This window comes from Aquarana catesbeiana, linkage group LG03, assembly GCF_042186555.1.
Source record: "Aquarana catesbeiana isolate 2022-GZ linkage group LG03, ASM4218655v1, whole genome shotgun sequence".
Classification (NCBI taxonomy): domain Eukaryota; kingdom Metazoa; phylum Chordata; class Amphibia; order Anura; family Ranidae; genus Aquarana; species Aquarana catesbeiana.
Genome location: NC_133326.1, coordinates 83171120 through 83184259, shown reverse-complemented (window position 1 = coordinate 83184259; position 13140 = coordinate 83171120).

Genomic DNA, 13140 nt, shown 5'->3' with positions numbered 1-13140 from the left:
AGTGTCCCGTTGCCACCAAGAAGACAAACACAGGCCCGTCGTGCCCATAGTGCCCTTCCTGCTGCATTCGCCAATCCTAATTGGGAACCCACCACTTCTGCAGCCCCCGTACTTCCCCCATTCACTGGCCAACCCGGCATTCAGGTGGAAACAGTTGATTTTACGTCACTTGATTTTTATTCGCTGTTTTTCACAGAAGATCTCTATAGATCTATTGTGGACCAAAACAATGTGTACGCTGGTCAACACATCGCCACTATTTTCCAGTCCTCCCTTGCCAAAGATTGGAAACCAATTAAGGTTTCCGAATTTAAGATCTTTCTGGGCCTATCCCTCCTCATGGCAATAACCAAAAAGAGTGAGTTGCGGTCATATTGGTCCACTGACCCAATTCACCATATGCCTGTGTTCTCTGCCTTCATGACCAGGGCACGATACGAGCAGATTTTGCGGTTCATGCACTTCAACAACAATGAACTCTGTTGTCCTCGTGGAGACCCTGGATACGATCAGCTCTACAAAATTCGGCCCCTCGTAAACCACTTCAACCAACGTTTTTCAGACTTGTTTATGCCCCATCAAGTTGTCTGCGTTGATGAGTCCCTGATTAAGTTTTCTGGCCGCTTGTCATTCAAACAGTACCTTCCCAGCAAGCATGCCAGATACGGGGTCAAGATGTATAAGCTCTATGACAGGGCCACAGGCTATACATGTAGTTTTATGGTTTACGAGGGAAGAGATAGTCATGTAGAGCCGACAAACTGCCCTGACTACATAGAAAGCGCTGGCAAGATTATGTGGGCCTTGGTGTCACCCTTATTCGGAAAGGGGTACCACTTGTACTTGGACAATTATTACACGAGCATGCCACTTTTTAGTCACTTGTTTGATCATCAGATTGGAGCATGTTGCACCGTGCGATCTAATCGCCAGGGCTTTCCCCAGCGGCTTGTAGATTCCCATCTTAGGCTGGGGGAGAGAGCCTGCTTGAAGTGTAATAACTTGCTCGCTATGAAGTGGAGGGATAATAAGAATGTTTTCATTCTTATCTCCCTTCATGCAGACACGACTGTCCAAATTTCTAAGGTGACTGGTGTTGTGGAGAAACCCCTCTGTGTCCACGAATATAATCTTAACATGGGAGGGGTGGACCTCAACGACCCATATAAAACGCTGGTATAAAAAAGTGTCTGTATACTTATTTCAATTGGCTTTGCTGAACGCTCATGTGCTATACAGAGCTTCAGGACGGACTGGATCCTTCCTTAAATTCCAGGAAGAGATCGTCAGAGCCCTTCTGTTTCCAGACGGTGCTCCACCTCACCTTCCCCAACCAAATGCAGTAAGCCGGTTGCATGAGAAGCTTTTTCCTTATGTCCTCCCAAGTACCCCTACCCAACGAGCCCCCCAAAGAAAATGTTGTGTCTGTAGAAAGAGCGAATATAGACGTGACACCTGCTATTATTGTCCCTGCTGTCCTGACAATCCTGGTCTTTGCATTGGTGAATGTTTTGAGAGCTACCATACACTAGTTGAGCGTAGGGTACAGCATTGCGCAGACTAGGCACACTTTCACAGGGTCTCCCAAGATGCCATTGCATTTTGGGAGACCCGAACCTGGAACCGGTTACAGTTACAAAAGTTACAGTTACAAAAAAAAGTGTAAAAAAAAAAAAAAAAAAAAGTAAAAAAAAAAACAAAATACACAAAAAAAAAAAAATAGTTGTCCTTTTATTGTTCTCTCTCTCTCTATTCTCTCTCTATTGTTCTGCTCCTTTTTACTGTATTCCATTCTGCAATGTTTTATTGTTATTATGTTTTATCATGTTTGCTTTTCAGGTATGTAATTTTTTTATACTTTACTGTTTACTGTGTTTTATTGTTAACCATTTTTTTGTTTTCAGGTACGCCATTCAGCTGCAGCGCGGATTTATTTATCTTGACAGCAACAGCGTTTGCTCCCACGATGCATAAAGCCGTGACTCCAGTGCTGTCGGAGGTGATTTCACCACCACAGTTAAAAAAAAAAAACATATATGCTGAAGCATGGGGGCAGCAGGGCGGAGGAGCGATTTGCTCCTACCCTTTGCGGCTGGTTGCCCCCATGCTTTGGCATATATATTTTAGGCACAGGTTGCGTTAAAAAATATTTTATTTTTTACTATTTTTTTTTGTATTTGCTTTGCAGGTATGGTTAGTCTTACTGTTATACTGTAATGTTACTTTGTTTTATTGTTAACCATCATTTGCTTAGCAGGTACGCCATTCAGTTGCAGCACGGATTTATTTATCTTGACAGCAACAGCGTTTGCTCCCACGATACATAAAGCCGTGACTCCAGCACTGTCAGAGGTGATTTCACCACCACAGTTAAAAAAAAGAGCATATATACCGAAGCATGGGGGCAGCAGGGGCAGAGGAGCGATTTGCTCCTACCTTTTGCGGGTGGATGCTCCCATGCTTCGGCATATATATATATTTTAGGCTCAGGTTGCGTGAAAAAATGTTTTAGTTTTAACTATGTTTTTTTGTATTTGCTTTGCAGGTATGGTATGTCTAATGCCCCGTACACACGGTCGGATTTTCCGATGGAAAATGTCCGATCGGAGCGTGTTGTCGGAAATTCCGACCGTGTGTGGGCTCCATCGGACATTTTCCATCGGATTTTCCGACACACAAAGTTGGAGAGCAGGAGATAAAATTTTCCGACAACAAAATCCGTTGTCGGAAATTCCGATCGTGTGTACACAAATCCGACGGACAAAGTGCCACGCATGCTCAGAATAAATAAAGAGATGAAAGCTATTGGCCACTGCCCCGTTTATAGTCCCGACGTACATGTTTTACGTCACCGCGTTTAAAACGATCGGATTTTCCGACAACTTTGTGTGACCGTGTGTATGCAAGACAAGTTTGAGCCAACATCCGTCCAAAAAAATCCTAGGATTTTGTTGTCGGAATGTCCGAACAAAGTCCGACCGTGTGTACGGGGCATTACTGTTATACTGTAATGTTACTTTGTTTTATTGTTAACCATCATTTGCTTAGCAGGTACCCATTCAGTTGGAGTGTGGATTTATTTATCTTGACAGCAACATCATTTGCTCCCACGATACATAAAGCCGTGACTCCAGCACTGTAGGGGGTGATTTCACCACAGTTAAAAAAAAAGAGCATATATGCCGAAGCATGGGGGCAGCAGGGGCAGAGGAGCGATTTGCTCCTAACTTTTGGGGCGGATGCCCCCATGCTTCGGCATATATAAATGGTGCATGTATGCCCATTATTAGAAGTCGGTGGATAACCCACAGAGACTGAAGCAGGCTGGATTGCCCTTAAGGCTTCTGGTCAATTTCTATCATTGTACCATTGTGAGTATTCTTCTCCACTGCACTGTAGTGTGGTATGCCAGCTGCAGTGCGGAGGATAAGAAGTGCCTTTCTCGTGTGGTGAAAACAGCACAGCGGATCATAGGAACAGAGCTACCGAATTTGGACACAGCATATGCCAGCCGATTAAAAAAGCTAATAGTATTGACCCAACCCACCCAGATAACAGTGTGTTTGTCCCATTGCCATCAGGGAAAAGATATAGAACACTTAAAACGCACACTAATCACTTAAAGCATAGTTTTTTCTCTAGGGCCGTATTGTCCATAATATCCCATCAGGTAGAGTGTTTTAGGAATTTTATGTAGAATTCTATTATTCTTTTATTTATTTATTTTTAAATAACATTTTATATTTTGATATATTTAAATAGATATGTGGGCATGTGCTAGGAGTATGCATGTGTGGTTTTGTTGAGAAATGTTTTATTGCTGCTGTAAAGAGTACCAGGAAAAAAATGTTGTTGTATGTATACAATGACAATAAAGTATATCTCTATATCTCTCTATCTATATGAAGGGAGGTATTCTAATGGTGGGCATACCCACTGATCAATCTCTTTTTTTTGTTCAGCCCACAAGCTGCATGAAAAAAAAGATTACAATATATGCCCAACAAGGACCAGCAACGTACTGTTATGTTGCTGGACTTTGAGTGGTTATACCAGAATGATGCCTGCAGGTTTAGGTATTATCTTGGTATCATTCTTTTCAGCCAGCCGCCTTTCATGTAAAAGCAATCCTAGCAGCTAATTAGCCTCTAGACTGCTTTTACAAGCAGTTGGAGCAGTTGTCCCCCCCACCATCTTCCATGGTTTTCTCCTGTCCCAATAGGTAACCCGAGAATGCAGCTGGTGATTTCGGCCAGCTGACCATAGAGCTGACCATAGAGCAGAGACCAGAATGGCTCCAATCATCTCTATGGCCTAAGAAACCGGAAACTACGAGCATTTCATGACTTTCATGATTTCGCTGGATGTAAACAGCGCCATTGGAAAATTGGGAAAGCATTTTATCACACCAATCTTGGTGTGGTCAGATGCTTTGAGGGCAGAGGAGATATCTAGGGTCTAATAGACCCCAATTTTTTCAAAAAAGAGTACCTGTCACTATCTATTGCTATCATCGGGGATATTTACATTCCCTGAGATAACAATAAAAATGATAAAAAAATAAAAAATAAAAGGAACAGTTTAAAAATAAGATAAAAAAAGCAAAAAATATAATAAAGGAAAAAAAAAACCCAAACACCCCTGTCCCCCCCTGCTCTCACTCAAAGACGAACGCAAGCGTCGGTCTGGCGTCAAATGTAAACAGCAATTGCACCATGCATGTGAGGTATCACCGTGAAGGTCAGATCGAGGGCAGTCATTTTAGCCGTAGACCTCCTCTGTAAATCTAAAGTGGTAACCTGTAAAGGCTTTTAAAGGCTTTTAAAAATATATGTAGTTTGTCGCCACTGCACATTTGTGCGCAATTTTAAAGCATGTCGTGTTTGGTATCTATGTACTCGGCCTAAGATCATCTTTTTTATTTCATCAACCATTTGGGCAATATAGTGTATTTTAGTGCATTAAAATTAAAAAAGTGTGTTTCTTCCCAAAAAAATGCCTTTGAAAAATCGCTGCGCAAATACGGTGTGAAAAAAAAATTAAACACCCACCATTTTAATCTGTAGGGCCTTTGCTTTAAAAAAATATATAATGTTTGGGGGTTCAAAGTAATTTTCTTGCAAAAAAATATATTTTCATGTAAACAAAAAGTGTCAGAAAGGGCTTTGTCTTCAAGTGATTAGAAGAGTGGGTGATGTGTGACATAAGCTTCTAAATGTTGTGCATAAAATGCCAGGACAGTTCAACCCCCCCCCCAAATGACCCCATTTTGGAAAGTAGACACCCCAACTATTTGCTGAGAGGCATGTCGAGTCCATGGAATATTTTATATTGTAACACAAGTGGCGGGAAAAAGACACTTTTTTTTTTTTGCACAAAGTTGTCACTAAATGATATATTGCTCAAACATGCCATGGGCATATGTGAAATTACACCGCAAAATACATTCTATTGCTTCTCCTGAGTACAGGGATACCACATTTGTCTAAGGGTGTACATTTTTGATTTCACTCCTCACTGCCTATCATAATTTCGGAGGCCATGGAATGCCCAGATGGCACAACCCCCCCCCAAATGACCCCATTTTGGAAAGTAGACACATCAAGCTATTTGCTGAGAGGTATGGTGAGTATTTTGCAGACCTCGCTTTTTGTCACAAAGTTTTGAAAATTGAAAAAAGAAAACATTTTCAAAAACAAATGAGAGCTGCAAAAGGCTCACCATGCCTCTCAGCAAATAGCTTGGGGTGTCTAATTTTCAAAATGGGGTCATTTGGGGGTTTTGTGCCATCTTGGCATTTTATGGCCTTCAAACTCTGATAGGTAGTGAGGAGTGAAATAAAAAATTTACGCCCTTAGAAATCCTGAAGGCGGTGATTGGTTTTCGGGGCCCCGTACGTAGCTAGGCTCCCAAAAAGTCCCACACATGTGGTATTCCCATACTCAGGAGAAGCAGAAGAATGTATTTTGGTGTGTAATTCCACATATGCCCATGGCATGTTTGAGCAATATATCATTTAGTGAGAACTTTGTGCAAAAAAAAGAAAAGTTTGTAATTTTCCCGCAACTTGTGGCAAAATATAAAATATTCCATGGACTCAACATGCCTCACAACAAATAGCTTGGGGTGTCTACTTTCCAAAATGGGGTAATTTGGGGGGGGGGGTTGTGCCATCTAGGCGTTTTATGACCTTCAAAACTGTGATAGGTAGTGAGGAGTGAAATAAAAAATTTACGACCTTAGAAATCCTGAAGGCAGTGCTTGGTTTTCGGGGCCCCGTACGTGGCTAGGCTCCCAAGAAGTCCCACACATGTGGTATCCCCATACTCAGGAGAAGCAGCAGAATGTATTTTGGGATGCAATTCCACATATGCCCATGCCATTTTTGAGCAATATATCATTTAGTGAGAACTTTGTGCAAAAAAAAAAAAAAGTTTGTAATTTTCCCGCAACTTGTGGCAAAATATAAAATATTCCATGGACTCAACATGCCTCTTAGCAAATAGCTTGGGGTGTCTACTTTCCAAACTTGGGTCATTGGGGGGGTTTTTTGTCATCTTGGCATTTTATGGCCTTCAAAACTGTGATAGGTAGTGAGGAGTGAAATCAAAAATTTACACCCTTAGAAATCCTGAAGGCGGTGATTGGTTTTCGGTGGCCCCGTACGCGGCTAGGCTCCCAAAAAGTCCCACACATGTGGTAGCCCCGTACTCAGGAGAAGCAGCAAAATGTATTTTGGGGTGCAATTCTACATATAACCATGGCATGTGTGAGCAATATATCATTTAGTGACAACAATTTGTAATATATATTTTTTTGTCATTAGTCAATCACTTGGGACAAAAAATAAAATATTCAATGGGCTCAACATGCAGACCTCGCTTTTGTCACAAAGTTTTGAAAATTGAAAAAAGAAAAAATTTTCAAAAACAAAAGAGAGCTGCAAAATGCTCACCATGCCTCTCAGCAAATAGCTTGGGGTGTCTACTTTCCAAAATGGGGTCATTTGGGGGGGTTTTGTGCCATCTTGGCATTTTATGGCCTTTGAAACTGTGATAAGTAGTGAGGAGTGAAATAAAAAATTTACGCCCTTAGAAATCCTGAAGGCAGTGATTGGTTTTCGGGGGCCCCGTACGCGGCTAGGCTCCCAAAAAGTCCCACACATGTGGTATCCCCGTACTCAGGAGAAGCAGCAAAATGTATTTTGGGGTGCAATTCTACATGTAACCATGGCATGTGTGAGCAATATATCATTTAGTGACAACAATTTGTAATATATTTTTTTTTGTCATTATTCAATCACTTGGGACAAAAAATAAAATATTCAATGGGCTCAACGTGCCCGTCAGCAATTTCCTTGGGGTGTATATTTCCAAAATGGGGTCATTGGGGGGGGGGTTGTACTGCCCTGCCATTTTAGCATCTCAAGAAATGAGATAGACAGTCATAAATAAAAGCTGTGTAAATTCCAGAAAATGTACCCTAGTTTGTAGACGCTGTAACTTTTGCGCAAACCAATAAATATACACTTATTGACTTTTTTTTTACCAAAGACATGTGGCTGAATACATTTTGGCCTAAATGTATGACTAAAATTGAGTTTGGATTTTTTTTATAACAAAAAGTAGAAAATATCATTTTTTTTCAAAATTTTCGGTCTTTTTCTGTTTATAGCGCAAAAAATAAAAACCGCAGAGGTGATCAAATACCATCAAAAGAAAGCTCTATTTGTGGAAAAAAAAAAGGACACAAATTTCGTTTGGGTACAACATTGCATGACCGCGCAATTAGCAGTTAAAGTGACACAGTGTCAAATTGTAAAAAGTGCTCTGGTCAGGAAGGGGGTAAAACCTTCTGGGGCTGAGGTGGTTAAAAGTGCAAAAACTCTATTATTTGTAATATTTGTTTCAGATTAAGTGGCGGCTGCTAGAGACTATTTAATAGCTAGTGTACCACTGTGAAATACTGTCTCATTTTTTCTGCTCAGTATGTGTTTAGCCTTTGGAAACATAGGGTAATTAATAGAGAGGTGGGACCAAAGCTCTTTTGGACCTTCTTCTCCTGTGGGTCATTTAGTGCACTTAGTTCTGCACTCCTGTGACCCATATTCAGCAGACAGCAGGCTAAAGTCTGCCATTCACTGACGTCATGTCATAGAGACAGTATAGGCTCTGCAGGAATCCTGACAATAATATTGGGATCCGCCCAGATTCCTGACTGGCAGATGGCTTAGCCTCTCAGCGCTCTGCTGAGAGCCTGAGCCAGCCACTCTCGCCCCCTCCACAGTTCATTGAGCCAGCCCATCGCTAAAGCCCATCGCTGACTGTGTTGTCAGATGGCCACGGGAAGAGAGGGGTACCTGTAGCACTTTGTAGCACATGTTCCTACAGGCTTTGTAAGCCTGGTTATAAGGCCAGACAGGGTACCCCTCTCTCCCCATGGCCATCTGACAACACAGTTAGCAAGGGGGTGGCTCAATGGAGCGCCGGACTGTGGAGGGGGTGGTAGCGGCTGGCTCAGGCTCTCAGCAGTGCGCTGAGAGGCTAAGCCAGCTGGCAGTCAGGAATCTGGGCGGATCCGAATATTATTGTCAGGATTTCTGCAGAGCCTATACTGTCTCTATAAAGTGACATCAGTGAACGGCAGACTTTAGGGAACAGGACACTGTATAAAATTGAAGTGAGAGTTATTCTTTAAAAAAGGTAAGAACGACTTTTAACCGATTGCCGACCGCTGCATGTACATATACGTCGACACAATGGCATGGACAGGCAAATGGGGGTACATGTATGTCCTTTTAAATTTGCCGCCATGCCATTGTGTGTGCGCCACTGGCGGCGTGCGTGTGCCCACCGAAAACTCCTATCTTGTGCATCCCTAAACCATCATCCATGTTTATTAATTCCAGGGAAAGTATATTGCTGCATAGTGTCTCCTGACATTTGCCTATTGATTTTGTGAATTTTTAATAATATGAATAATAAAGAAATACATTTCTAAGTAAGGGGATTTATTTAATCTATGTCTCTTATGATAGCTTGTAATAAGCAGTGACATTTATTTCATTCTGTATAACATTAATGAATAAGATTTCTCACATTAGAGTAACCTATTCAAGTTTTCAGGTAAACAGCAAGTATTGTTCTTTAAGGGCACTCTGTTAGGCTAGTGTGTATTTCTCCATCTTACCATGTTCAACTTTTTAAGAACAGAATATTTAGAGCATTTGAACGGTATGAAGCGGGCCATAGACAACTCTGTTTTTTTTACCAGCCAGTGGGCTGATTGAAAAAACTGAACAAATCCCCCATCCACACAAGCTGGATGGAGGAATCCTCCCTGCTGTGGTCTTGTATTCTGACAGCGGGGACTCGTCCACTGTCACAATACACTGATTACCGCTAAATGAAAATTTGCAAGCAGTCCCATTCTAGAGGAGTAAATCATAAGATCGACTCCTCTCAAATGGGAATGGCCATAGGTGGATCGAAAATTCAGCTGGTCCCTGCTAAACCGGCTTGTTTCCGAGTTGTGGCTATGCATGTCCTCATTGGCCAGTGTTTCCCACTGCTGCCAAAGCCAAGGAGGAGGGAGAGTCCCTGGAGAGCTTTCGTGCACATCGCTGGATCAAGATGGAACTTTGGTAAGTATTATGGCGGGTCTGGGGGACTATCGCACAGAGAAGGTATTTTTACCTTCACGCATAGAATGAGCCTTTAGAACCACTTTAATGTTAAAGCAGAACTATGCTCAGCTTGAATCCAGCGATGTGATGTTCCTGGAACTCACCACCAGCTGCTGACATCTACGGGTGCCGGCTTTCAGGTCTCAATCACCGGCCACTGTCATTGGCTGGGCCAAGATGATGTCACTTCATCACATGCGTGGGAGTGCAGTCAGATTCGGTATTACCGAATTTGTGCAGTGAGCTGCTCTTGCCTGGCTTACTGTACAGGAGTGGACAAGCAGGTAAGTAGCTTTAATGCAGAATAGACAAAGCATGTTTCACCTGCTTTTAAAAATCCTGCCTGTCTGCCATTTTCATTTTGGAGCCTAAAGCTCCAATTTAAATACATAACTCATACTTACATTGATATATAGGTCAGTTAGGCATTAAAACATAGGTTGTTGCCTATTCTTCTTGGTCTCTGTGTTAGTACCTATAATGCCGCGTACACACGGGTGGACTTTTCGACCGGACTGGTCCAACGGACCGAATCCAGCGGACAATTCAACCGTGTGTGGGCTCCATCGGACCTGCAGTGGACTTCTATCAAAAACGGACTTTAGATTTGGAACATGTTTCAAATCTTTCCGACGGACTCGAGTCTGGTCGAAAAGTCCGCTCGTCCGTATGCTAGTCCGACAGCCGAAAACCGATGCTATTGGCTACTGGCTATCAACTTCCTTATTTTAGTGCGGTCGTACGTCATCACGTACAAATCTGTCGGACTTTGGTGTGATCGTGTGTAGGCAAGTCTGTTCGTTAAAAAAGTCAGTCGGAAAGTCCGTTGGAAAATCCGTCGGACCAGTCCGGTCAAAAAGTCCGCCCGTGTGTACGCAGCATATCACTCTATAATGTAGTAGCCATTGAGTTTTTTTAGATTAGATTTTTTTAGATCAATATGAATTTAAATACCGCAGAGTTATCTTTGAATTTACTACATTTATCATACTGATTGGTGCTTGAATCATACACTTTTGTCATATTAAGCTGCAGTATATGTAATTAACTTTAAATTTTATTAAAATGTATTACATCTAATGTTATCTTATCTAGTATTCCTATTTGCATTATGTGCACTTTGTGAAATTAAATGTTCTTGATGCAAAATGAATTATTTTTCCTCCATTTTGTTTGCTTATAGTATTTCTTATAGATCTTTTCTATTGATTTATAACATTGTACCATATATCAATCACACTTTTGTTCCAGCATGCTTTATTAAACTGGAGAGACAGCTGCAGTATTACTGGAAATACTGGTCCCTGTTACTTAAATTGTATGTTAGTGCAAATAAAAAAAGGATCACAGACAGTACTCAATTGTTTCTGTCCCACTAATATGGCTACAATCACCTTATTAATTAAAAAAGCAGACATTGAAAAGGGGGCAAATTGTATCTTATTTTAGCCATGCTTTAAAAAATTCCAAAATGTATTGATTATTTATATGATTTATTAAAATAGATTACATTACAGTGTACTTCACAAGAGATCAACTTTCACAAAGAGATTCAGCTGCCTGTCTGTACAGTACTATAAAGAGTGAATTCATGGAGTCAGGTTTTTATGGTCTGCCTAATCTTCTTACTCTAATAGCATTCCATTTTATGTATTCCATTTGCATGCATGTGTACATTTTAATAGACTATTAAACACATCATGTGACCTACTTTTGCAGGATTTAGGACTTACATTTCATTGGTGTGCATACATGTCCACTGTGATGTTTTATACCATTAAACAGGTCATTTCATTTATTTATGATTTTATTTTTGTGTGCATTGCTTTTACATATCAGAAAGCTGTAAGTCAGGCAATGCAATCTTAGGTCTGATGTATTTTTATGATGATTTAGTAGAAAGTAAGATGACGTGAACTAGTATACACAGTCACTTCATCTCACTATCCACTATTAGAAATCAGGTCTTAAAGTAAACCGGCCATGCAAATAAAAACAGCATTATCATCCTATTACTGGTATCACATACCTTTTTACTAAATGCTAACACATTCATCCATCCAGTTCAACCTTAAAAACAATTAATAAATAAAATAAAAAATATCGTACAATCCAATATACCCAATTTTATACCCTCAGTTGATCCAGAGGAAGGCAAAAAACCCCAGCAGAGCATGCTCCAATTTGCTACAGCAGGGGAAAAAATTCCTTCCTGATCCCCCAAGAGGCAATCGGATTTTCCGTGGATCAACTTTACCTATAAATGTTAGTACCCAGTTATATTATCTACATTTAGGAAAGTATCCAGGCCTTTCTTAAAGCAATCTACTGAGCTGGCCAGAACCACCTCTGACGGGAGTCTATTCCACATTTTCACAGCTCTTACTGTGAAGAAACCTTTGCGTATTTGGAGATGAAATCTCTTTTCCTCTAGACGTAAAGAGTGCCCCCGTGTCCTCTGGGTTGACCGTAAAGAGAATAACTCAACACCAAGTTCACTATATGGACCCCTTATATATTTGAACATGTTTATCATATCCCCCTTTATTCTCCTCTTCTCAAGAGTGTATAAATTCAGTTCCTCTAATCTTTCCTCATAGCTGAGCTCCTCCATGCCTCTTATCAGTTTGGTTGCCCTTCTCTGCACTTTCTCCAGTTCCCCGATATCCTTTTTGAGAACTTGTGTGCAAAACTGAACTGCATATTCCAGATGAGGTCTTACTAATGATTTGTACAAGGGCAAAATTATATCTCTCTCTCTAGAGTCCATACCTCACTTAATACAAGAAAGGACTTTGCTTGCTTTGGAAACCGCAGCTTGGCATTGCATGCTATTTTTGAGCTTATGATCTACCAAAACCCCCAGATCCTTCTCCACCATGGATTCCCCCAGTTGTACTCCCCCTAGCATGTATGATGCATGCATATTCTTAGCCCTCAAGTGCATAACTTTACATTTCTCAACATTAAACCTCATCTGCCACATAGTCACCCAATTAGACAGTGCATTGAGGTTGGCTTGTAAATTGGAGACATCCTGTAAGGACGTTATTCCACTGCATAGCTTGGTGTCATCTGCCAAGACAGAAATGTTACTTTCGATCCCAGACCCAATATCATTTATAAAGATATTAAAAAGTAAGGGTCCCAGCACTGAACCTTGGGCTACACCACTGATAATCTTAGACCATTCAGAGTAAGAATCTTTAACCACAACTCTCTGAATTCTGTCTTTTAGCCAGTTTTCTATCCATTTACAAACTGATATTTCCAAGCCTGTAGACTTTACCTTACACATGAGCCGCGTGTGGGGAACTGTGTCGAATGCTTTTGCAAAATCCAAGTATACCACATCCACAGCCACCCCTCTGTCCAGGATTTTACTTACCTCTTCATAAAAAGAAATCAGGTTTGTCTGACAACTTCTGTCTTTCATGAATCCATGCTGTCGGTTG